The sequence below is a fragment of the Schistocerca gregaria genome, chromosome 8, assembly GCF_023897955.1.
Source record: "Schistocerca gregaria isolate iqSchGreg1 chromosome 8, iqSchGreg1.2, whole genome shotgun sequence".
NCBI classification, from domain to species: domain Eukaryota; kingdom Metazoa; phylum Arthropoda; class Insecta; order Orthoptera; family Acrididae; genus Schistocerca; species Schistocerca gregaria.
The window spans coordinates 325,388,267-325,416,156 of NC_064927.1; positions in this window are offsets into that span (position 1 = coordinate 325,388,267).

Consider the following 27,890-nt stretch of genomic DNA (forward strand, 5'->3'; position numbering starts at 1 on the left):
CAACAACTTTATCAGTCAGTGCCAAAGCCGACTAACTGCTTGCATGAGTGCCACATTTGGAGTAACGCGTTACTTTAGAGTTCTTACTCTTTAATAGATCATCTAATTTTTCTGAAGTTGTGATCATTTGCATGTTTGTTGAAGTACATCACATTTATCGATTTCCGACCTATTTGGATGATTCCTTCATGCTGCGTTGTCTCCTTTTTAGTCTTAGAGTGTACATGTGTTTTGGGCTACTTATCTCCCAGCTGCTGAATGCTGATGACTCTGTCTCTTCATATCCGCATTGAAGAAACAGACGCCTCAGTTCAGAAGTTATTGTACTCTAGAAGATGATCCATGGCAAAGCCGTCCCGAAACTAAAACTTTGCATCGACAAATTATACAACATTTTACAAGGTGCTAGGCGATTAAAACTGCTTGAAAAAGTTGTCGCTGTTGGCATATAATAATTAAGTGTATGACACAATTTACGTGTATAACTGTCCATGAGATACCGTTGTGTGAAATGGTTGCCACATCTTTTTGTACGTGGGAGAGAGGCATTGACTATTTTTTTGAAATTTGCAAAAGTTCTTTTTTTTATACTGGTGAGCTTACGTAAGACAAAATATTATCGTGGGAATACTATGCTCACTTTCTGTCACAAAGGAATGAATAAAAGTCAGAATTAGCCTTGACAGAAAAACGAAGTACGTTCATCGACAAGAGAAGACACCTGTTGACAATAGATATTACGGGAGTGTAGCATGGACTCGTGTTATGTATACTGCGTTGTACTGTGGCCGTGGTGCTCGAACAGTACTCCCGTACAGTTCTCGAACCGTAATACACCACAAAAGACTTGTTTACCCAGTCTACTTAAACCACTAGATTGGAGTTCTTGTTGACAAATTAACTTATTCTCTGTCTTGATCACAGTATGATGTCCCATAAGGTGCTTTCGTGAGACGTCTATCCATAGGTTTCAGGCAAGAGACTGCCGAAAACATGCATCCATGGTTGATATTCTCTTCTTCGACATTGCTCATTTTGAGTTCATGAAATTCTTCCATCTGGCGTACTCCTTGGAGCTGCGGCCGGCGATTAGGTGTGTCTGCAGCATTTACTCTGACGCTGTTACATGGGCTGCTGCGCCCCACTGCCGCCGTAGCACAACGAATATCTCCGAGAGAAGGTGTCAGCAACCAAGCCAAAAAATACCGTCTTATACATGGGTTTACAAAACAGCATCTTAGCTAACATTAATCATACCCGACATCCAGGGAGCAGAAATTTTGGATGGGTAACAGTCGCATATATTTTAAAGTTTCTCTAGTCTCAAAATCTCTGTACCCTTTCACCATGTCTACAATAGGGAAATTGAGGATTTTAAGTAAGAATTAGGGGTTATCACCGTATTTCTCAGGTTCGTCACCCTCACCCTCCTACAGACAATGACTTCGGAATCTGGACAAACCTGTATCTGGGTAAGTTTTGGGTCCACTGAATGTGTTAAAACGGCTGTTGTTGTGTATTTCGTAGACTTTCTGCAAGAGTACATGAAGGATATGGCATGAAATATAGGGAAGATTGCCAAAATCTATTTATCCAGAAAGGGATTATGTGGAAAAATAAACGCATTGTTAGAATAAAAATGTTGTCTCACACCAGCAAGCAGAAACATTTTTACTTTGCCATCGTATCTGGTCGCGGAAAGAGACACACAACTGAAAACTTTGTAAATTTTACTGGTATCTCTAGAGTAAATTAATGGAGTAAAACAATGATAACATTTCTGTTGAAATTGCTAGTTAATTACGGTTTTAAGAAATTTTTAACTGGGGATCCACCATTATGATGAGAAGATAATTTTCATTTATTTGGCTGGCGTGATAGACAAATGTCTATACGTTTCATTCAAACTACATAAGTACAAAATGTAGCAGTGTTGTTCTGAAACTGATTTAAGTGTGAACAATGCATTTCCATACTAGTTCAATACACAGATACTGGTAACACAGCATTATTGAGCATCGGAATGTACAGTTAACTGCTAAATGAATGTGTGGGCAGCTGGTACATTTGTGTACAGATATAGATAGAATATTCAGAGTTATTGTTTTACAGCGATAACCTAAAATTAGCATTTAGGCAGATGTCTGCTAATTGTATGAGATGCATAGGCTTCTGGCCAATAACAACAACCAAAGAAACTGGAACTCATACCAGTAAATTCATCAAGAGGCTGTTGTGCGATGCTGCAGATGAGCTTATACGTACTGACCGAAAGAAATGCCTCCCTGTTGATCGGGTAGATGTATCCGGCTGTGAGAGTGAGCGGTTTCTGGGCGCCGCAGATGATGATCTTCAGGGCGTGCTTGAAGCGTGCACTCGCGTCCATCCACGAACAGCCGTATGCTGCCGCCGAAACCACCTCCGCCTATTGACAACGGAAAAATGAAAATTGTATATCCCGTATCTTGCTTTTCTTCTCCGACTTAAGAGACTAATTTTCTTCCAGTAGATGCTTATCCAAATTATCAGTTTACTTCAGTGACAAAAATATTGCATCGTCTGCGAAGCCCAAGTTAATAGAAACAAGGGAATGTGAGCACTTGCACGCTCGTTACGTCGTTAGTCACTAAAATGTTTCATTCACCGGACAATAGCAGAAGCCGAGTAGTGAACTTAATCAACTCTGGTGGTATTGAGTGTGATTCTCTCTTCAGGGTGAATATGTGTCATTAGTGATATACTTATCTCGAGGTAATTTTTGTTTAGGGAAGCTCACTATTCGCGTCCATGTGTAGGGGAGGGACGGGCAAAGCGGCCATTTGGGTGTGAGGGCTATAATGTGCTGGCATGCTGTGGGAAATGTTTGAACTTATTATCTTTTGAGGGTAGAGTCGGCCCGTGAAGTCTACTCTGTCTTTAAAGTTTTGTAATTATGGGGATACAGACCTTCCAGATGCTTAATAAACTTAAACATGGTTCGTATAGACTGTAATGTGATGTTTATTTAATTGTGCGATCAGCTTATTTCGACTAAACTTCACCGTCAAGCACATTGTTAATATTTGTATTTCGACTGTATTTGAAAATGACGTGAAATATAGATGTTACAAACTTGCCTAACAATGACTCTTTCTCGAATTCAGCTAGTCGCACGATTAAATAAATTTCACGTTACAGCCTAACTTGTTTATCTAACCTGTCTGCTATTTCTATTTATTTTCCTTTTTTATTTTAGCTATCCGGATGGAAGGTAAGCGGTCAGTTGGTGTATTCATTGTGGGGAGGGAAAGTCTCTTACTTCTTTTTAATAAAATTGTGTTGAAAGTGTCACATCTGGACTCCAGAATTCTACTTTTGTTAATGAATTTTTGGTAAGGGTCTGCTGCTTCTGTGTAACAGCGTCAATCCTGGAAAAGTGTGCATCTCCATGGCGGGCCCTGCCCACCATGCACAAGGAGAAAAACGTAACAACACTGGTCGTAAGAAGGGCTATACTTACAGCAGGATCTTACAGCAGAGACATATGAGTGACAAATAAGGAAAGAGGAGAGAAAGAAAGTAAGAAGAAGGAGAAACGGAAAGCAATTGATGAGAACAAAGCCAGTAAAAAGAATAGTGCGAAGGGCTCTTTTTGACGACAAGGATGCAGACTATGAGTGTACGTATTGTAAAGAAAAATTTTCAGATCCAAGCACAGAAGAGAAGTGGATTTAATGCCAACTCTGCTCGGTCAGGGCCCACTAACTCTGCCCAGAAATTGAGGGACACAGTTTGACAGTTAATTGTGAAAAAAAGGAAATATTTTAACTCGAATCATGTTTTAGAATAAAATGTGTTTGATTCTTTCTTGAAATAGTTCTTTTACCCATTGTTTTTAAGTTTAATATTAAGTGGCCACTTGCCTCGCTCAAGTCAGACAAAGTGGCCACTTTACCAATTTGTAAAAATGCAATTGCTTAAGGTACTTAATTTGATCCTAAGGTAATGGAGTTATTCGATATTATACTTAAATAAGACCAGATAGTAATCACTTATTTTTGTGCATAACCTACTAATGTCGTTCAGCTTAAGAAAATAGGACTGCCTATCTATGGCCACTTTGCCCAGCTTTCCCCTACTAAACAATAAATTTGTTTTGAAGATTTTCCTTGAGGAAAACTCATACATGTTTTGGTGTTATCATACAGTTCTCAGGCCGTTTTCCTATATTTTAATGTCAGACACTTAGTAAATGTTGATGAGAACTTATTTTGAAGCTCATGCATTTTATTCTGTTGCTGACTGTTTACAAAAAGAAAAAAAGTCAACTGTTTTGCTTCTTGATGCAAAGAATTATGTCTGACAAAGTGTGAAATAATTGTAGCTCGAAACTATCTGTGTCATTTGTTTGAACCAAATAAATCTAAAAAAGAAAGCAGCAGTATTTATTCAGGCCTTACAATTACTATTACGTTTATAATTCTAGGTAGGTCACCAAGCGATTCATGAGGAGAGTTCTGGTAGGTAAAACTTCATATTGCATGAGCTTCATCACTCTTCTCATACTATGATTATCTTAACATTATGTTTGTTGGGCTAGTAGGTGGGTTACGAAATTATTGCGTTTTGTCGTGTGCGAAATTTATCAATAAAATGTAAATCAAAACGTATCAGTTCCGAACGATCCATTACCATCCAGAACATACAACGTACTCTTGTTGAATATGTATATCTGGATAACAAGTATTCCATAGTGAAAAATGTGATTCCACTCAGGTTCTGTGCAATACATGTGTTAGAATCACCATAATTTTTTATCGAAGAGGCAGTCACCTTATGATAAACTAATAGTTACAGGAAGAGTATAAGGGAAGTGTCACAAAGAAGAGAAAGGAAAAAGTGAAACTAAGTAGTAATAGGAAGCAATTTAATGTATCACAGTTCTCACCTGTTCTGTTACGTAGTGAGCAGCCCAACAATAGGGATACACCTGGCCTCAGGAATTGGAAGAAAAGAGACGCATCTAATAACTGCCGTAACGTCAGCGCTCTGTCGAAGGAAACCACGGAAATTCAGAATCAGAAACAAATTCCTTAACATTGTTAGCTACCATATGTGTCTGTGTGTTCAATAAAAAAACGGTAGTAAGTGTAAGTAAAAAGTGAAAGAGCCTACGCTACCAGAGAAAAGCCAGTAGTTATTATGGGAACTGTAAGGCAGAGATCTTAATCACCTAGAAGGTCCCACATAAACTGAATACCATTAACATAACGTATTTGTCACAGTACATCAAAAAGAAATTTTCGGTAAGTGGTAGTAAGCAATCCAGCCATCAACTTCTTATATTTCGAAAGTTTAATAAGATACAGGTAGCTAAACTTCAAAGATATTTCATAACTCTTGAAAAGTAGAAGAAAGGAAACTCTAGCCGCTTAATGATGGTGAAAATATTCTCGCTGAAATAACTTTGTAATTTGCGCTAACACCAAATTCTTCCATGTGACATACAGTCAGGGAGCCAAAACCAGTGCACTCATGGCAGCCTACACAGATGCAAGAGTGGAGTCAACAAGGAGGTGACTTTGGGTCACATTCTCCTAGCTACAGGTTCTACAGATACCGTAGGCTTCGTCTGGTCTGCTCACGCGACAATCCATACATACACAATTCTTTCACTGCTTTCACAGATAGGCAAACTTGCTCCGAAACTGTTTGTAGTCCTTTAAGAGCCTCGCTCTTTGAATGATCATATATACCTATCAGTATTCACAGCATCAAATTTAATCTTCCGTTCTCAGTACCCCGGCATAATGACAAAAGAACTGTTCAGGACATTTCTACAGGAAGCGATTGTGGAATAAATCAGTGGAAGGAAACTTCTGATAATCCTAGAATCTTACCGACTCCTAAAGACGCCAGTTTTCTTTGTGACCTGGACGTGCTAAAGAACCTATCAGAAGACGAAATCACAATTCAGTTCAATTCCAGCAAACGCAAGCTCCATCTGTCAATCGCCCGATCTTCATGTCTTCTGAATGTATAAGCATAAGACTCGTAAAATCTCCGATGCTGCTCGAGATTCTTCGCAAGAGATTAATCTGCTGCAACGAATGATCTTAGTAAGCTGCAGTCATTACATACAATCATTTCTGTTCTCCACGATACTATAATTCTCACCGTATTGCTGTATAATGGCTAAACTCGTTGATAAACCCAGACCCTTTGAAGCTTTCTGAGCATTATGTACTTATTATTACTCTTATTATTTCGTTTATTATTAGTGCCATTATTTTTATTATGCTTAATATAATAATTATTGTTGTTATTATGACTATTACTAACCCTGCATGTTGTCCTCCAATTGTTCGTTTATTTTTGAGTTCCAATTTTTTTGTAGTAATTCTGTAATCCTAAAAATTTACTCTATAGGTTTGCTACTTTCAAATAAACAAAGCGAAAGCACTCTGCCAATTGAACATTGCTATAAACTCTGAAGAGTCCTCTTGAATGTTAAGAACATGCTGTCTTATGTAAAAGTTTCACACATACTACAGTACAAAAGCTGACATGACTAGAGCTCGAACCCGGTACTCTTGATACGACAAAATAACGCTCTGCCGACTTACCCACAGTAGCTCTATACGAAAGATACCCACAATTATGCTTTATGTGTGTTCCGTAGGACAGGTGTCAATTATTGCTTAACGTTTTCGCATGTTCTCCTGGACGACAGCACATAGCACAATCTCTATCGGAGTTTTGGTTGACACATTGTCGATATACAACGGTAAGACTGTTTGACATCTGGATATTGGCATGTAAGTCAACAGCAACGGTGCTGATTGAAACATTATAGCTTTCTTATGCCATGGTTATTAGGTGATGAGGTAAGCCAACATCGTGCCTTAGTTTTCTGGTCCTATTTGAAAAATTGACACAGTAACTTTAAAAAATTGATATTACTTTAGTAGTACAGCTACGGCCATACAAATACAGTTCAATTCACTGCCATTAGTCGATGCTCTGGTCACGTGGCACCGTCAACACTGTTCTGCCAGGAAATTAAAACAGTCAGACATTGAGGATGGTGGGAAATATAAAATTTTATGGTCTAGGGGGAGAGATGGAAATTAATGGTGTCATATAGTGGGAAATTTAGGATGGTGTGCTAAAAAACAACACCTCCGAATTTTAATCTGAAAATTCTGAAAGATTTTACACAAAACAAATATTTTTCTTATTATTTTTTTATGGCCTTCACTGGACCACTCTAGTCAAAAATACAAAGTTGCCTAAACAAGTTATTACACAGGGATACAATTTGGCCCAACAATAACTTAATATGATATTTAGGTAAAATAATTATTAGAGTCTACTCTTATATGAAAGGCGTTTTGCTCTTCTGTCTGCCCAATATTTCTTCATTCTTTCAGATATTTTCTTTCTTTCTTCATCTCAGACCACTTTCCCTATACTCCTTTTATTGATTTTCGTTTGTAGTCTGGTTTGCGTGTCTTGCAGTATTCTGGTATTCTCTGTCTTATTTTTTTTAGGTCATCTGCTGTAATTTTGGCGTTCTTTTATACCTTCCTAAATGTCTGTGATCCATTTAATGTCGCTCTTGCTATTCCACAATTTTTGTATTATTTTTTTACTAATTCTGTGTTCTGAAGTTCTTATCAGATGTCCAAAGAATGAGATGCGTTTCTTCCTGATCGTGCTCATTACTGGTTCTATTTTCTTATGTACTGTTTCATTTGATGCTATTCTCCAATGTCCATTTATTTTATACTGTTTCTGAAAATACATGTCGTAATTATTCTTCTTTCTATTTTTAGTATTCTGTCAATTTCTGCTGTATTAATTGTTTTGAAGATAGTGTCAGCTGAATACGTTATTTCTACTTGTGTAACTGTTTTATAGTGTTTTAATTTTGCATCTATAGATAGGATTTTTTGTTGTATGTAGTAATGTAATTTGAGTAGTTCAGTTTTTTTATTCTATTCTGCCATGATGGCTTCTCATTTAGATTGTATGTTATTATTTCGCCTAAATATTTAAATTTATCAACAATTTTGATTTTCTGTTCTTCTATTGTAAGTTTGTTTGCAAAAGCTGGATCAGTTAGCATAATCTCGTTTTTTTTCTAATGATATTCAAAGGCCTACTTTCTCTGCTATTTCTTGTAGTGATTTCACTTGTTGTCTGGCTTCTTGAACAGTGTTGGCTAGGAGAGCAAGATCATCAGCGAATTGCAAGAAATTTAAGCTAATATCATCTTTTACACTTCCAATTCTTATCATCTTTGGATTGCCCTTGTAGCATTCTCTCATTATGTATTCCAGTGCACAGTTGAACAGTAATGATGATAGGCAGTCGCCTAGTCTTTAGCCTGTTTTTGGGGAATGGCAGCAATTTCTCCTCTAAACTTCACTTTTGATTTGGTGTTGGTTAGAGAGAGTTGTATTATTTTAATTAGCTTTGGATGGAGTCCTAGATTTCTCAAAATTTTTAGTACTGGAGGTTTGTGGAGACAGTCATATGACTTCTTAAAATCTACAAATGTTATTGCCAGAGGTTTGTTCCGTTTCTTGTAGTATGCCATAATCAATTTGTAACTAATTATATGCTCTGCACAGCTTCTCCATGGTCTGAAACCTCCCTGATATTCCCCTAACTCCAGTTCTAATTGCTCTTTGATTCTTTCATATAGGATCATGGACAGAATTTTGTATGTGCAATCTAGAAGAGACATTCCTCTGTAGTTATCTGGGTTGCTCTTATCTCCCTTTTTGTGTAGTGGGTGGATGATAGCTGTGGTTCAATGTTCGGGGAATCGTTCTGTTAACCAAATTATTGTTAGAGCCATGTGTAAGGAGGTCTTGTCTGTGTCACTTGCATATTTCCACATTTCAACAAAAACCTGATCTTCTCCACATGCCTTATAATTTTTTTGTTCTTTAAGAATTTTTTTTTACTTCTTGGAAAGTTGGAGGGTCTAATTTATTAGGTTTGGTTTTTATTGGGGTATTTATGTTGATTTGTAATGGTTCTTAGGCTTCCTCTCAATTCAGAAGTTTGTTAAATGCTTTTGCCATGATTTCTGCATTTTCCTTATTACTGTGTGTCATTCTTCCATCTTCATCTTTCAGTATTAGTGTAGGGGCCTCATACTGTTGTAGTTGTTACCCAAATATTTTATAGTAGTTCCTGGAGTTGGTTTTATGATAATTACCTTCTATAGAGTTTATAATATCTATATGGAATCCTCTCTTGATTCTTCTAATATTTTGTGTGATAGTTTTCTTTCATTTTTTAGGTTGATGGCATTTTCTTCAGTTTTATGTATTTGAAACATTAACCATGCTTTGTGTCTATCTTCATGGAATTTGTCACACTCTGATGTCCAACATGCATGTTTCCTTCGTGGGTTCAAGGGAGCTAAATTCACTGCTCCTTTTTTAAGATTAGGCACTAGTTGTTCTAGATCATCTGTTAATTTGATGGTTTGTGTTATTTGTTGGTATTTATTATTTTTAATTAGGTGATGTTGGTCAAACCTCTTTTTTATTTTATTAGTTTTTCTGGTCCTCTTCTTTAACGGAGTCAGTTTGATTTTAATTTTAACTATATAATGGTCTGAACCTGTGTCTACTCCTCTCAGTAGTTTAACATTGTGGATCTCCTTATGAAATTTTTTGTCCATACAGACATGGTCTAGCTGCCACTCCCCCTTCCTCCAGTCTGGATATTTCCATGTTTTAAGTTTACTTGGCTTCCTCTTAAAGTATGTTCATTTAGATATAAGGTTGTGTTCTCTGCAGAGTTCAACAAGTCTTTGACCATTTTTGTTCGTAAATTTATGTGGACTCCATATTCCAATTCTGTCTTTATATTTCCTTTCTTTTCCCAACTGAGCATTGAAATCTCCCTATAAGATTTTTACATTCTGTTTATTTACTCTATTCACAGTTTGTTCTAGAAGTTCCCAAAATTTATCTACCTCTTCCTTTGTTTTTGTTAGAGAATTTTTTTAATTTGTTGGGGCGTGAGCATTTATTATTGTATAGTTTTTATTTATTGTTTTAAAGCTTAGAGTCGCAATTCTTGGTGATACTGCTTGGAAATCCGTTATTGAATCTATTATTTTTATGTTTTCTATAAACCCTGTTCCAAAACTGGGGACATTGTTTCATTGCCCTCGGTCCTGGTTTCCCATTATAAATTCTGTATCCTTGTGATTCGAATGGATCCTCTGTGGAATTTCTCATTTTTTGGATCCCTGTTATAATTTTTTTTTGTTTAGTTAGTTCATTTGTCAGCTCCTTGAGTTTTCTTGTCTGAAGTATTGAGTTTATTTTATGTGTTGCTATATAACTTATCTGCTCATGTTTAATCTTCTTTTTGTGTTTTAGTGTGCATTTTGATGGTTGCTTCGATTCTTTGCTGTCTTCTAGTTGACTACCCACCGAATCCGATGTAGCCGTTTCCTGCCTTTTTGAGCAGGACGGTGGAATATTTTTCCCAAAAATCCTTTCCATTTTTGACTTTCGAAGGTTGTCAGCCTTAGTTGGAGCAAGCTCCGATTTACAACCACGGTTGTTAATCGCAGAGGGTGTGTTTGGTCCGCGAGAGCTATTTTATTTCACTCAAGTCCGCCGGTAAACCGGTGAGGACTTCATTATCCGTCACCTGGGACGGGCCACGTAGGACTATCACCTCTCCTCCTACTATGACAGCATACTAGGTTCTACATCTTCATGCTTCATGTCTATATATCTGCAGTCATCTTCCGCGAAGGTGCCAATGTGTAATGTAACTATGTCGTCGCGCAAGAAACAATGTGCTGTAATCGAGATTAGAGTTCGCAGAATCTGTCTACATATAGAGCACCCTCTTCTTCAGTACAATGCTAGACCACACACTAGAGCTTTAAGAACTGCTACAATCTGACACCTTGGGCTCAATGTCATTGATCGTCCACCATATATTCCCGAGGTTGCCCCATCCAATTTTCATCTGCTTGCAAAACATAAAGAACATCTTCGAGAACTTCACCTCTATGGAAAGGGTGACCATGTTGAGGAATAAATATGTAGACACGAGAAACAAAGATGCAGAATGTTAATAACGTTCTTCCTGTTTAAAAAGCTTCATGAGATTCCACATAAAAAATTCTGAGGCATATCTTTTCAGGAAGCTCGCATAAAAATTAAAATTTGCTAATGGTGGCAAATTTAAAAATTAAATGCACCAGCTGGTGAGAAATTTAAAAATTAAACATGCCGGATAGCGGGAAAGTAAAAATTAAAGGCTATACACAGCGGCAAACTTAAAAAAATGAGAGACAGCGATGGGAGGAAATATTATTGACTCAATAACAATGAGAGGTGGTGCTGTCAGGAAAACTTTTAAAGACAAGCAGAGGGTAGTATTTTTATAAAAATCCGTGCCACATGCAGAAGTATCCAATTAAACCACAGTAATTTCCCACATCGATATTTACCCAAATATTTTGTAAGCACAAACTCTACACACACACACACACACACACACACACACACACACACACACACACACACGCACGCACGCAAACACACACACACACACACACACACACACACACACACACACACACACACACACACACAGCCACACACACACACACATACACACACACACACAGAGAAGCTTCTTCACTTGAATTATTGGAACGTTGAAAAGCATCTGTACACTCTAAACTTCACGAGAAATAAAAAATAGCGCTTTTGGGGTTTTGTGGAACATTCAGGTAAAATAATACAAAATGTCAGTTGCGAAAGATGGAGAGTATTCATTCTTCTGTACATGACAAGAATATAGTCTCCATCAGGATACGTCATATTCTGCTTAAATACGGAGTGAAATGTGTTTTTTGACCACCATCTAAGATAAGGGCAGTTATAGGTTCTACAATCGATGATCGTGATTTCTGTGACGTGGGGGTATGCCGTATCGCATGCACTTGTGGCTTATCATGAACTGATGGGAAAATCAGCACCATTCAGTACCGATGAATAGAGAACAAGCTTCACACAGGTTTACTACAATCGAGCAATCGAGCAAATCTTTTATTGCACAATACTGCCTTTGTGTTACTCCACTGAGGGCTGAACACAACACAATAACCCTTAGTTCGGCGTGGGGCGGCGGTGGGGTGAGTGGACTGCTGTTGCCTGTTGTGGGGTTATGAACCACTGAGGCCTACGGTGGGGACGAAGCCTCTCCGTCGTTTCTAGGTTCCCAGTTCATCTAACATGAATGGTATGATGAAATGAAAATTGGGTCTATGATACGTCTACCGTCGTGTCTAACCGATGAATGATGCCTGAGCTTGTAGCAGGAATGTGTCGATCTGTTGATTCACCTTCGCTAATATTCTGTCAGCCAGTAACTCCATTAAGTGTGGACACCACCCCATCGTTCTGGCATTATACTAGAAGAGAGACTCCCGTTCCTTACGTTTCGTGCAGAACTGCGCTGCACATCGTCAGAGACGTTGATCCTTTGTTGAGTATTGATGACAGATGGGTCGGAAGTCTTAGAATCACATACATAACGCAGAAAAAGTAACATGGCCGGAGATGCACGTCATAAACAGAGATGTTAGCTTTCATAGATAAAACTTAACTGTCGATTGTCGTCTTGTCAATGATAAAAGCTGTTTAGCGATTCTGCAGAGCTCGTGTCCATAGGTCGGTAAATTTCATGGTCTCTTCTCTCCTACTAAAAGTATCCCTATATTTATATATTTCAATAGCGTCTCTACATAGCCGTGGATAATTATTCGTTGACGTAAACAAAAATTTTTTTGAGAAAACGTCACTCCATGACTCTCTGACTGAAGTGCATGCTCTGCAATATACACTCCTGGAAATGGAGAAAAGAACACATTGACACCGGTGTGTCAGACCCACCATACTTGCTCCGGACACTGCGAGAGGGCTGTACAAGCAATGATCACACGCACGGCACAGCGGACACACCAGGAACCGGGGTGTTGGCCGTCGAATGGCGCTAGCTGCACAGCATTCGTGCACCGCCGCCGTCAGTGTCAGCCAGTTTGCCTTGGCATACGGAGCTCCATTGCAGTCTTTAACACTGGTAGCGTGCCGCGACAGCGTGGACGTGAACCGTATGTGCAGTTGACGGACTTTGAGCGAGGGCGTATAGTGGGCATGCAGGAGGCCGGATTGGACGTACCGCCGAATTGCTCAACACGTGGGGCGTGAGGTCTCCACAGTACATCGATGTTGTCGCCAGTGGTCGGCGGAAGGTGCACGTGCCCGTCGACCTGGGACCGGGCCGCACCGACGCAGGGATGCACGCCAAGACCGTAGGATCCTACGCAGTGCCGTAGGGGACCGCACCGCCACTTCCCAGCAAATTAGGGACACTGTTGCTCCTGGGGTATCGGCGAGGACCATTTGCAACCGTCTCCATGAAGCTGGGCTACGGTCCCGCACACCGTTAGGCCGTCTTCCGCTCACGCCCCAACATCGTGCAGCCCGCCTCCAGTGGTGTCGCGACAGGCGTGAATGGAGGGACGAATGGAGACGTGTCATCCTCAGCGATGAGAGTCGCTTCTGCCTTGGTGCCAATGATGGTCGGATGCGTGTTTGGCGCCGTGCAGGTGAGCGCCACAATCAGGACTGCATACAACCGATGCACACAGGGCCAACACCCGGCATCATGGTGTGGGGAGCGATCTCCTACACTGGCCGTACACCTCTGATGATCCTCAGGGGCACTGAATAGTGCACGGTACATCCAAACCGTCATCGAACCCATCGTTCTACCATTCCTAGACCGGCAAGGGAACTTGCTGTTGCAACAGGACAATGCACGTCCGCATGTATCCTGTGCCACCCAACGTGCTCTAGAAGGTGTAAGTCAACTACCCTGGCCAGCATGATCTCCGGATCTGTCCCCCATTCAGCATGTTTGGGACTAGATGAAGCGTCATCTCACGCGGTCTGCACTGTACTAGTGCCGACATTGTGCATGCTCTGTTGCCTGTGTCTATGTGCCTGTGGTTCTGTCAGTGTGATCATGTGATGTATCTGACCCCAGGAATGTGTCAATAAAGTTTCCCCTTCCTGGGACAATGAATTCATGGTGTTCTTATTTCAATTTCCAGGAGTGTAAGTATCGTGTTTCACCTGTTTCCATGGTGAACTGTATTTTTGGATTTATTTTACTTAGACAATCAAACGATTCGTCCATAGTTTGGCACCGTGTATCCAGACCACAAATGTGTCATTCAGAGACCGATACCAGTGAAATGATTCGTTATTTGGCTTTTCTAAAGCTGACTTTTCAAATTTCTCCATATAGTAATCAGCTATTGCAGGACCTAGTGGGTTACCAACAACTATACCGTAAAGTTGCTCATAAAATTTATCATCCCACTAGTACTGCCTGAAAATAAGGTAATACCCTAAAAGAGCAGACAAACCTGCTGTAAAAATAACTGTTATAAAAATCATAGCTTCGTTGACTGGTATCAGAAGCAGAACGTCGAAACTTACAAAAATACCTTCAGGAGACGGAACTTACCAATCAGTCTTCTCTATAAAATGACTCGTGTCTGTTGTATATGAGTCACTGTTCCCAATATATGGCTGTAAAAGAGGTGCCAGGTACTTTGATATTTCATACGTGGGGAAATTGACAGCGCAAACCACGGGTCTCAGAGATTAATTTAATGAATTTTGGGCAGACCATTAAACTTAGGACACATAGCTTCTGTCTTCAATAAAGTTTTTTTTCTTCTTTTTGAGTGGAAGTAGATGCCTTTATTAGATTATTTGTTTTCCTCAGTACGCTGGCGGTAAGATTTTTCATAGGTTTCTTGCACTATCCTGACGTTAAAAGATTCAAAATTCTGCTCCTCTTTGTTTATAAGACTAGTAGCATTCCCCTGATCAGCAGAAAGAATCACTATCTCTTCCCCCGCATTTAAATCTCTAAGAGCCTTTCCAAAGGCTTACTGAGGTACAACACCTTGAAGTTTTCAGTCCGGATTGCATTAGCCGTTTCTTTGAGGAGAATACGTATAGCTGTTTCTACATTCGTTATATCATCTTCAACTGGTACTTTCGTCGTTCTTATAGCGTAGTTTTCTTGTTTTGGAAGGACCGTCTTGAGATAAAACTGTCCCTGACTTGTTAATAACAGTATCAGAAATCCCTGCATTGTCTGTATTTTCTATATAAGTTTGTAACTTTTCGAACTTCTTCTTACATCTAAAATTTGTCATTTCTGTCACAGATTTCATAGATCTAAACACAAGATAATCTGTTTTGTTCCATAGATCTGTCTGTACATTACGTTAAGAATAAATGCAGTTGCAGTAGCTCACGGTCAAGACAATCCATCTCTAATCTTGTATAATGTATCCTTCCTCGAAGTAGTGCTGCTTCCGTATAATTATAAAGCCGATCAGCCCAGGCTGTCCTGAAAATCCTCATCAGAATTAGGTATGGAAGACGATTCTCTACAACGCAACAAGAGAGTTAAAGTACAAATTAAATATGCTCTCTGCTTACGGAAAAATTCCAGCACCTGAATGATTTTGAGAAAAGCTCCCCGTAGAGTCCTCTGATGACAGAATAAAGGCTTTCACGACCAGATGAATTTAAGCTGGTAAACGTTTCGCGCTATAAGGCCGTGGCCTACGAAACTCTTCTGACTCTAACGTTTCGTCCAAAATAGCGCTGTACATCTTCAGAGGCGTTGATCCTTTGTTGACTGTTGCTGACTGACACGTCTGAAGTCTGAGAGCGAAATGTATACTGCAGATAGAGGACGTGGCCGGTGTTATACGTGATAAGCAGTGACGATACTTGTCAAAGATACACCTTAATTACCGATTGTCGTTCTGTTAACAATACAAAACTGTTTAGCGATTCTGCAGAGGTACTGTCCTTGTGTCGCTAAGTTTTATGGTCTCTTCTTTCCTATTAAAATTCTCTCTATATTTATGTATTTCAATGGCTTCTCTACACAGCGGTAGACAACGTCACCGTAGATAAAATTTTAGTTTCAGAAAACTGCACTTCATGACTTCCTGACTGAAGAGCATTGTCTGCTACAGCCGATTTTTCTATTTTCCGTAGTCAGGAGAGACTTTTGTATTCCTTTGCCGTGTGTCCACACCTCTCTCGATTGTTCCTATTTTGGGCCAAACGCTAGGAATATAAGAGTTTCTTCAACCACGATCTTTATGTGCCAAAACCTATACCAGAAGGAATGCCACCCGATCGTGAAAGCCTTCACCCTGTCGTATGTTAGACGAGTTTAAAGAGAACTACATATACTTACAAGTGCCTATTTGAGCGTCCATGCCACCTGACATCTGTCATACTAAGCACATGCGAGACTCCACTGACCGAGATGTGTCTGCTTTTTACACAGCTTCGACTATTTCTTTCTATGTTATAATATACGAGTGATGTTCGGCTCTTAAAGGTTGCGGTACAGTCCCTCTTCTGCCAAACAATTAGAAAAAATTCAAACATAGCAAAAAATTGTAAACTATTAAAAAGCGAATGTTTTTACAGAAATGAAATTTGGAAAATGTTTTATTCGTCAAAATATTTTTTGACTGTAGAAGGTATTTGCACAGAGGAGAATAAGAACTGATTAATTTACGTAGACTACAGAGGTAAAGTATTACGGGAACTGTAGATTTTTGGCAACCATCAAGTCTGGGTTTTATATGAGAGGCTGTTTTGTTGACGGGTGTGGAAGTGTGATGAGGGAGAGGTCACAACAAAGTTTCTAGATGTGGATAGAGGTGAGTAGAGGGAACAGGAGCCCTGACAAAGAAACGAAAGGCAGGCACTGCTAGATTTGGTGGTGTGGGTATATATATATATATATATATATATATATATATATATATATATATATATATATATATATATATATATATATGGCCAGATTTAACCGTCGAATAATAGGAGGTGAATAAAGTTTTGCTGGGAGAGGATGTGGAGAATATAGAAATATAGCATTGAGGGAACCTATCTCGGTAATCATGTTTTCGGTCTTGTCAAATAGCCTCAACGAACACACTAGAAGTAACTATGGAAGTTATCAGTGATGCTCACAACATTATTTACTGGCTACATAGGGTTCTATACATACGTCATTCTCAATAGCCAATATCGATCTTGAAGATTTATCAGTTCAGTCGCCTTTTAAATTTTGCCACGTACACATCTCCTATACTACCTGCACAGTGATGTTGCATAATGACCAAAATGTGTTGTGGGTAGTCGCGTGGCATACAAGGCCGCAAGACCGTTGAGAATTTGAGGGGGAGTCGTTGTTTGTGAAGCTGTCAAAGTGTACACTTACCGATGCTTAGAGAGATAATTTGTATTCAATGATGTGAATAAATCGAAAAGAAAATGATTGTTGTAAGGAATGACTCAGAATATAGGAAAACCAAAATAACCTTCGGTGAAGTTAAGAGCAAGGGTGGTAACATTAGGAGTACAACGGGAATTATACTGTTAAATGCAGAGGAGAGAGCAATTAGGGGGTGCTGGTGTCTATGAGGGGAAAGATATGTCTGTTTTGATGGAAGAAGAAATAGGAGTCCATTTAGAAGAGATAGGGGATCCAGTATTAGAATCAGAATTTAAGAGAGCCTTCGAAAACTTAAGATCAAAAAGGCAGAAGGGATAGATAACATTCCATCAGAATTTCTAAAATCTTTGATGGAAGTTACAAGAAAGTGACTTTTCACGTTGATGTGTAGAAAGTATGAACCTGGCGACAAACCATCTGACTTTTGGAAATACGGTATACCATCCACAGGATGGTCGATTCATATATCCTCGCTAACGGAGGACATTTTGAACATTTCCTGTAACAAAGTGTTTGACGTCACGCGGTACGTTCTGTTGCTGTGTGTTTCCATTCCATGATTAATGTGATTTGAAGAGAAGTAATAAAATGAGCTCTAACATGGAAGGTAAGCGTTTACGGACACATGTCCACATAACATATTTTCTTTCTTTGTGTGTGAGGAATGATTCTTGAAAGTTTGTCCGTACCTTTTTGTAACACCCTGTATAAACGAAGCAAAACTGTGTACCATACTGTGTTATGCATACAGAATTGGACGGTTGTAATCACGTGGATGTCACTTAAGCATCTAGCATACCTCTAACCGGTTATCCAAGAGGAAAACAGTGGGCTACAGGGTAACATGGAATCCGAGCCATGTTACGTTTTCTGCGAATCTTCACATTGACAGGTGAATACTACATTAAAAAGCAGGGTGATAAATATTGACCCAGTAGGGAATTGATGTCACAAACTTCAAATCCCAGCCTTACAGTTAAGCGAGAGACCAGCACTTTACATGCGAGCTCTGTCTGGCCTCCTACTGTCTCAAGCACTGTTGCTCTCTCTCGAGTTACGGCGCCTTTTCGCTAATTGGCTAAAGCGTCACTCTTACATCTTAACATTCTGTCATCACAATTCAGACAATCTGCACCAGCTGTTTATAAATTGTGTATAAAAACCTTCGTCCCATATCAGTGTATCTGTTAGTCAAAAACGGATCAAAATCGCTACAGCAATTACCTAGATTAACCAGCAGATATAGATGGACGCGAGTAGATGATTTCAGCTTATGTATACTGGTATATAGATATTTCATACCCATTGGGAAAGAGATTTATAGAGAAAATATAACTTGTAATTCACTACGAATATTTAGTTAACTTTCGATTCTCTTCACTTGGCGAATCAGCTCTCCGATAGCTGTGGCAAGTGCGGAAACCATACTAATAGTGTCACATTTAATTTTCTACACTGACTTCCGGTTCACATCGGCGGCTAACGTTTGCGTACAGAGGTTCTTAAAAGTTAACCAACAATGAGAACAAATTGACAATGGTTTCTACATGACAAATCTGAGCATTGCTTTGTAAGCGCGTTGTCTCCGGAACCGTTTAATAATTTGATGCATGACAATAATTTTTCATTGTACACAATTAGTAAAACTGTAGAAGGAAAATATCATTTCATTAAACAAAAATTAAGAATGTAGACATGAATGTACACTCAAGTGAAGAGAGCTAAGCAAAAGCGTAAGCTCCAAACGTACATGTTCCTTTTAATATGATTGGAAGACTCCTTGTTGCCGTTTTGATGCCGGCTTGTCTTCAATCCATGGTTCACACATGATTTAATCCTTTCTTGTGGAAAATAAGCAAGTCGTGGTCTTCATTGAACGTAGTGAAAAGTGTCTTAAAACCACATTCCTAATAGGAATGAGAAGTAGGAGACGACGTATTTGGATAACCGCATTACTAATGAAAAGGAAGGTTATTGGGCACATAAAGTAATCTAGCATCAGAAAAATCAATAGTGGAGGAAAAATTATTGGGACGGAAAGAGACTACAATGTATACAACATTTTGTGGTAGATGTAAAAATGTGCGACTTGGGTGAGATGTAAAATGGGACCAAATAAGTAGGAGAACTTGTAGTTTAACAAGAGCGTTAATTAACGTACGTTCCTATAGTTAGGTAAGTTCAGACGTAAAGATGGTTGTAGTTACCCATGCTGAATGAACCAGAGAAATCACTATATGATGTAATGCACGTGAAGGTGGCTCGATAGTGTGAGACATATCCTCTAAAGTTGATGTGAAAGCAGGATGAAAGAATCACAAATAGCACCTACATCTGTGCATACACTATATTTAATACTATAGCTAATATTATCACATGAGCAGGTCCCAGCAGGACTATCACTTGGTAAAGCTCCTCAAAGTATAAGGTTCTTCTTCGTTATTTAACGTCTGTAATGCTTGTTGATAAAATGAAACAACTGAAAAGCAATACAAACGCGAAGATTTCACGAAACAAATATTGTCAACTGCACATTGTTATGCTGCTGTACATACATCAGCAATAAGGTGCTAGAAGCGGAATGTTGTGTAGGGTATTCCTATACTGAAGAGTTTAACTATAGTGTTTTTAATGTGAAACGTCACTGCCTCGTCCACAGTATAAAGCAAATAAATAGGATAGCAATTTTATAGGCCTTTATATGAATGGGCACCTACGGACTGCAGGCTGTTAGCGTTGTGTAAAGAGCTAAATTTCGTCCACTGTAGTGCTCCCTGTTGGAGAAAATGTGGATTAACTGATGCAAGAACTATCTGACTGCAAATCTCCAGACACCTATTAATGGACATTAAGTGTGTGTGTCCACATTTTCCTCTATGACAGCTCCGACACTGCTTGCAATATCTTCAATGAGGTGTCTGAATGTCTGTGGACGAATGAAACCAATACTTCCAGTAATTCGAAACAAGGCCCTGGGAGTAGAAAACATTCCATTAAAACTACTGATAGCCTTGGGAGAGCCAGCCCTGATAAAACTCTACCATTTGGTGAGCAAGATGTATGAGACAGGCGAAATACCCTCAAACTTCAAGAAGAATATTATAACTCCAATCCCAAAGACAGAGGACAGAGTAGCGTGGAGAGCTGCATCAAACCAGTCTCTGGACTGAAGACCACAACAACAATAACAACAACAACAACAACAACTTCCAGAAAAGGCGAAACCATAGGCGATAGTGACGTTGGACACTGGGGACTGTGGTGAAGGCGACTTTCTACTGCATTCCAAAGTGTTACATTATTTCAAGTCCGGTCTCTGGGCAGGTCATTTCATTTCACGAATGTTATTGTCCTCAGACCACTGCCTCAATGCTGCTGCTTTACGACAGTATTCTGATAGAAACAGTCATGGCCTCCGAACTGCTTCTCGTCTGCACGCAATAGATATTGCTGTAAAACCTGTTCATAACCTGCTGCTTTTAGAGTTTTCTTGTGTGCAATAAGAGGACAACCGGCTAATCTTGAAAAACGCCCAATCGATTACATTCTCTCTTTCGCATTTCACTTTTGGCACTGCACATCATTGCAGGTAATGTTATGCAGGCTCCTGGCAGATAGATAGCCTTCCGCTGGATTACCACAGGGTACAGTTTGACTCACCACTCAAAATCACTCGTTTTGAGTCCTTCATTTTCCTGTGTCGTCGCTCTTTACATCACCTACAGTGTTACATAACACTGACTACAGTGATGTGTGTATTCTGAGGAGCTTTTCGACCACTGCACCCCATTCTTTTTAACTCCTAAATACAATAATTGTGCTATCTGTAACTCACGAGTGATTCATTCTACTGATTTTTTATGACTTTTGAGAACCATATTCCGTAATGCTAGATTGTTCCTGTCTGATGAACAGTGATCATCGAGCAATGCAGAGTGTGGTTTCGAATATTGCATGAAGTGTGCGTGCTCCTGATTTAGCTGTGGTTGTTACTTTGCATTTCCACTTCACAATCACATCACCAGCAGTCCATTTGGGCAGCTTGACAAGGACTGAAATATTTGTAATGGATTTCTTAATTAGGTGACATCCAATGACTACAGCACGTCCGAAGTCACTAAGCCGTCGTGACGAACCCATTCGGCTGTTATTGCTTCTCTTCTGACTACACAATACTTTCGACTGAACTTTGTACTTCTGGAGCCACGTCACCCACCTCTCTTGACACGTAGTGCTCGATTCCACATTATGTAGTAGAGTCTTGATACTTTCGATATGATAGTGTATCAACACTATTTCAGGTGAGGAGTTTGGTGCAGGACTTCTTTAGGTAGAACGAAGAGCAACATGATAAACGATATGAGTAGGAGGATAATAAAATTTACAGATAAAAAATGACCATGAATGAGGTAGAACGGATTGCGCCCAACTACTTTTATCAGTGACTGGAAATATAACCAATGAAAAATCGAAGATGATGCAACAAAACTATATGTGTCAATTGAAAATTAAAAATTCTCTAACTCTCCTCTCTCCTCCCCTCTGTCTCCAACAAATCATAGTGGAGTATTAAACCGAAGGAATGAATGAAACAAAATCGAAGGTGATGGAAACAGACCTATTGTGCTTTATGCTCAACATGATTTCCTCTTTCCAATATTGCAATAGATACGCAAGGAAAAATATGTAACCACAACATGAAAGTATAAGAGACGCGTTAATACCTTGTAAGGTATTCACTATTGTTATATCCTGAAATGCTCAGGATGAAGATAAGCTATTTACAAATGTTAAAACTTACTGCACACTTATAAATAGTCCTTAATTAGTCAACTTCACAAAACTCATTTACAATATTGATAACTTGTTTTGGCCAAAACCGCCATCTATCTTCAGATCACAGAAAATGAGAATAACAACAATGTGACTCCTAGAAACCAGCTGACTAGGTGCAGTAATGTTTGTCTTTTTTAATCTGAAAATGACTAGCTGTTTAGCCAAAACTAGTTATCAATAATTATAAATAATTTCTGTGATCTTGACAAATAGAAAATCACTTACAAGAATCAAAAAACTTCCATTTTTAATTGTGTTGAAGAAATTTTTACCTACCTCTTTATATAATCACTGCAATGTTAATATTTTAATGCATAATAATGGGGCAAATACGTTATTTTCTATGAAAGTAGAAGATGATTGAGCACATAGACACAACTCTCGCGCAACATTATACTGAGCTGAAATCTTTAAAACTGAGCAAAGCTCCAGCACTCGATGGAACCCCTGACAGGTTCTATACTACATTTGAGGCTGAGTTAGACCCTCTTCTAACTACAATTTGTCGTATATCCCTTGAACAGAGAACTATGTCCAGTTCTTGGAAAAACGACAGGTCACAATCCACTACAACAAGTGTGGTAGAAGTGAACCACAAAAATACTGTCCAATATACGTTGAGAATCTTAGAACATATTCTGAGCTGAAACATAATGAGATGTTTTGAGCAGAATGATCTCCTCAGTGCCACCAGCATGGATTTCCAAAAAATCGTTCATGTGAAACCTAGCTCTCACTTTTCTCACTTGAGATACTGAAAGCTATGGATCAAGGCAACCAGGTAGATGCAATCTTTCTTGATTTCGGAAAAGCATTTAACTCAGTACCGCACCTACGCTTATAGGGCATGAAGAGAAATTTTGAATAAGGAATTTTGGTAGGAAAGACGCAGCATGTTATCTTGGATCGAGAGCCATCTTCACAAGTACAAGTAACCCAGAGGAATGTTGGAACCCTTGCTGTTCGTCTTGTATACTAACGTCCTTGCAGTCAATATTAATAGTAACACCAGGCTTTCTGCAGATGATGCAGTTACCTATAATGAAGTACGCTCTGAGAGAAGCTGCATGAGTATTCACTCATATTCAGTCAGATCTTGATAAGATTTCTAAGTGGTGCTGAGAGTGGTAGCTTGCTCTAGATGTTCAGAAATGTAAAATTTTGCACTTCACAAAACGAAGAAACGTACTTTCCTATAGCTATAATATCAACGAGTCACTTTTGGAAATCGGTCAACTGATATAAATACCTGGGTGTAATACTTTGTAGATGTATGGAATAGGATGATCACACAGGCTAAGTCGTGGGTAAGGCAGATGGCAGACTTAGATTTATTGACAGAATACTGGGTTCAAAGTGGTTCCAATGGCTCTGAGCACTATGGGACTTAACTTCTGAGGACATCAGTCCCCTAAAACTTAGAACTACTTAAACCTAACTAACCTAAGGACATCACACACCTCCATGCCCAGGATGGATTCGAACCTAAGACTGTAGCAGTCGCGCGGTTCCCGACTGAAGCGACTAGAACCGCTCGGCCACCACGTCCGGCCAGAGTACTGGGGAAGTGCACTCAGGCTACAAAGGAGATTACTTACAAATCATTCATGTGACCTTTTCTAGAATATTGCTCAAGTGTGTGGGACTGTACTAAATAAAACTAACAGAGGATATTGAAAGTATACAGAGAAGAGCAACACGAATAGATAAAAGTTTCTTTACTTCATGAGAGAGTGTCACAGAGAGAGGGAAGGATTACTATCTGAAAAAAAAAGTTGTTTACGGAATGTCTTACAGGTCACATCAGTAGTTTTCATTAGGAGATGTGTGTCATTTGCTAACGAATACTGACTGCATATGTAACACACTCCTGTAAACAACTGAAAAATCAGGATTCGCTTGTAAAATGTAATTAACACATTAGTAATACATAGTTCTCAAGTATGAGTTTCTTTTGCTCATTTATGTCACAGTTCCTTAGTGTCCCCAACAGATGGCTGAAATTTTAAAACATTCAAAGTACAGTGCTGGTGCATGACGCAAGAGAGCTTTAAATTACTTATTTTTTATGCATGTGATACTTGGTAATTCGCAGTATTCTAAAATGTTTCCAAAATTCATCACCAATGAAAAAGGAGCAATGTGTATCTCGATGATAACAATGTTAACAGCAGGCATCACAATGTTATTTTCCACATACATCTGTCAATTTTGTGTTTATGAAACATGATTTGAACTCTTAAGTACATGTCGAGGGAGGAGACAGTGAAGATAATGCAATACTAGGAAAATAGAAGCGATAACTTTTATTGAAAATGATTTGGACCAAATTGACTTTGGGTATAAAACATAGTATCAAAGGATAAAACTAAAATGAATTATATTACATAATTTGTGATGCTTGTCAGATGTCACAGTATTCTAAATTGCCTGAAAAAAATGTGTCACCAATGACGCAGGTGTAATGTTTATGTTACAACTATGTCTAAATATGTAAATTTATTCACTCTGATGATGTGTAGTTACATTACATAATGTCTTTTGTTCCCAGTTTAAGGGGGGAGGGTGAGTGAAGATAATTCATTGCTGCAAGGAATACGATAGATGCCAAGAGTTACAACTGGCTGAACAAACTACTGCACTGAGAATTATGGCTAGTTAAAATTACAATCAATTACTAAAATATATAATAAAACTGGAACCACATGGACAATACGATTTATGCAAGGCAGGAAGAAAGAAGGTGTTCGATTTTAGGAAGGAAGAAGGTGTTTTCTGGTAACATGCCACTTAAACTGCAGAACGACATGTTTTTTTTACACCCATTCATGGGGCGACCAAATGCACTGACGGAGAGAAGTGACATCTCTAAAGAAAATGCCAGAGACGATATCTCGAAAATAAACAAAATTCTTTATCATTTATTGTGTAGTATGCAATATTTGACACACATTGAAAGCAGGTTAAATATCGGTGCATGTAAAATGTTTGCATATTGGTGCTAGTGATAAAAACTTTACTGTTAAGCACCATTCGTTTTCGTCACAATTTCCATTTAGCTGCAGCACTTGCCTGATCTATGGACCTTCAAACTAAATATTTGTGAATTGTCTGAGTAAGTTATTAAAACACACAGAGCTGATAAGCTTTTCATGATGTGCTAGATCTCCATAAAAATTCGAACGACTATAAACTGGTAATATGTGTGACATGTAGCACACTTTTACAGCAAAATGCTTCTTCAACTTAAACATTTCCGCATCTAAATTGTTCTGTATTACTTATCACAATACAGCCACTCACTAATTGGTACTACTTAAATGGATTATTGGTTAGCAGATGACTACATTAAATTCACCTAAATATGTAAGAATTTGTTACATATTAGCTCTACTGCTGTTCTAGCTTACATTTGTAAATGCACCACGTCTAAGAGTCAGCGACGTTAGGCACAGATTGCAAGCAAATCAAATATTTCCATACTTAATTTGTCTCTATACAACTCATTAATATACACCCAACATTAAACTGAGCTGGAGCTCTGCAGCCTTAAGTGCACCAAGATTTGGCAAAGTAAACACTGACAACATGACAAAAACGGTTAAATAGTACCCTAATTATCTCACCCATTGTAGGTAAGACTTGATGTTTTTATATGAATCAGACCGCTCTCACTATTTATTTTTGCTCAACTTCATCCTTAATGGATGCCTCCTGAAGTTCCTCTTAAGTATATAGTATTTCATTGCCGTGTGAATTACTCCCCACCATTTTCAAGGACAGCAAACAATAGTTGATTCAGGTCGATATATGCTGACAATTATCGGATACCATCTTGAACGTCATATTTATTCTTTCCTGTAAATAACATTATCGTCTTCTACTTCTTACGTTTCATCTTCCTCATCAAAATCTTCCTCTTCTCCTCCACCTTCTACTTTCATGAATGCATTGTTTGTAATGTCTTCATCTGTCTTCTTTCCGAGAAATAGTTCCAATCTTTGAGAAGTGGCCCTGATGGGAATTTATAGTACATTCTTCTTGAATTCTCTCCTCTGACAAAACCTGATGAAACTTCTTGTACTCAATATTAGCGACAGCTTCACGTCTATGTGAAATTGAGAATAATGTCTTTTCAATAACTCTGTAAAGCAACGATAGGAACTATATAACTACTGTTATTTTGCGTTCTCATGGGGAGTTGTCGAGCATGGTTCCTGAATCGCACCTTCATGTCGAATTAAAAAACCTGGTGAGATTAGTTTTAAACAACACAAGGCAGAGCTAGAAGAAAGTCTGAAACTAAGAATAAGATATACGTAATGTTGTATTTCACTTATTGATTCACTGTGTTACTTGTGAAAGACTGAAAATTAATAAAAATATTCACACAATTAATTTATACAAAATTACTCTAGCTATACCCAGCCATGTGTTGCTGTGTGCCATTCCTGCTAAATGAGATGTAGTAAAAGGAGGAAGCACACCTTCTGACTTGGTTAACACCGAAACCCTAGCTGATGTGCTAGTATATTAGCCTTATATGTTGGAGTGATTTTCTGAAACTGGTCAGTGCTTCGCCACTCTTAAATAAGTCAGTGTATTTAATATACATTATAACTCCTTCCATAGTCTCTCTCTGCCCTTCTTCTACCCCTATCTTTTTCCATTTCCTCCTCGCTCTCTCTCTCTCTGTGTGTGTATGTGTGTGTGTGTGTGTGTGTGTGTGTGTGTATTTCTTCTCCTCCCCCATCTCCATATCGATTTCCTTACTCCCTTCTTTTTTGTTTTGTATCCCTCATACTGACCTAGAGCCTTGTTCACTATTATGGCAAACGAAACCTTGACTGGAAACTGAAATCTCTTAAAATGACTCCGTAAATCAGTTGGGATCGTAGGTATATGGGATATGAGACAGACCTCGAAAACTGCTGAATGTCTGAGGCTAGTACTTTCAATGACAGTATTTCGCATAGTTTTTATCTGTAAAATAGTAAATTTGGCGCAGCCCTGTAGTAACATTATAAATACCACATGGCAGTTTAAAAATTATACAGCCTATGTCTGTCTTACGTCTGTGTGTTTATAGTGTACAAAATTTGAAGTTCAAATTTTGGTAACAAAGTTTCCTCATTATGTATTGCATTTCTTTACATACATCAGTTGGTTTCTTTTGTCGTCTCTCTTAAAATTCTCCACTGATTTCCCTCTACCCTCCTCAACCAACGATTTTACTTCACTCACAATGTGCTCTTGACTTTCTTTCATATTAGGTACCTCAAACAAGAGTTTGATGTCTGAATTTGATTTCAGCCGTTGTGCCTTCTATATCTAAAATTGTGGAGGAAGAATATGTGTATTTTGCGTTTCTTCATGGGCTTCCGTTTGCTTTATCGCTAACATCTTATTTCAACGCTTTTTTAATGTCGTTAATTCTTCGTCTCATCTCCCTGTTCACCTCCCCCTCCTGAAATTAACTCTTACAAAACCAGCTACAGGTAACTGTTCTTTTCTGACGACGCTAATAAGCCCTTCTTTGATTTTCTTTAATTTCGTTAATTCTCTGTCTCGCTTTCTCGTTGGCCACCCCAACCTTAACAGATTTTATCTAAGCTTCCCTATATTATTTCCACTTCTTCTCAACATATCCAAGT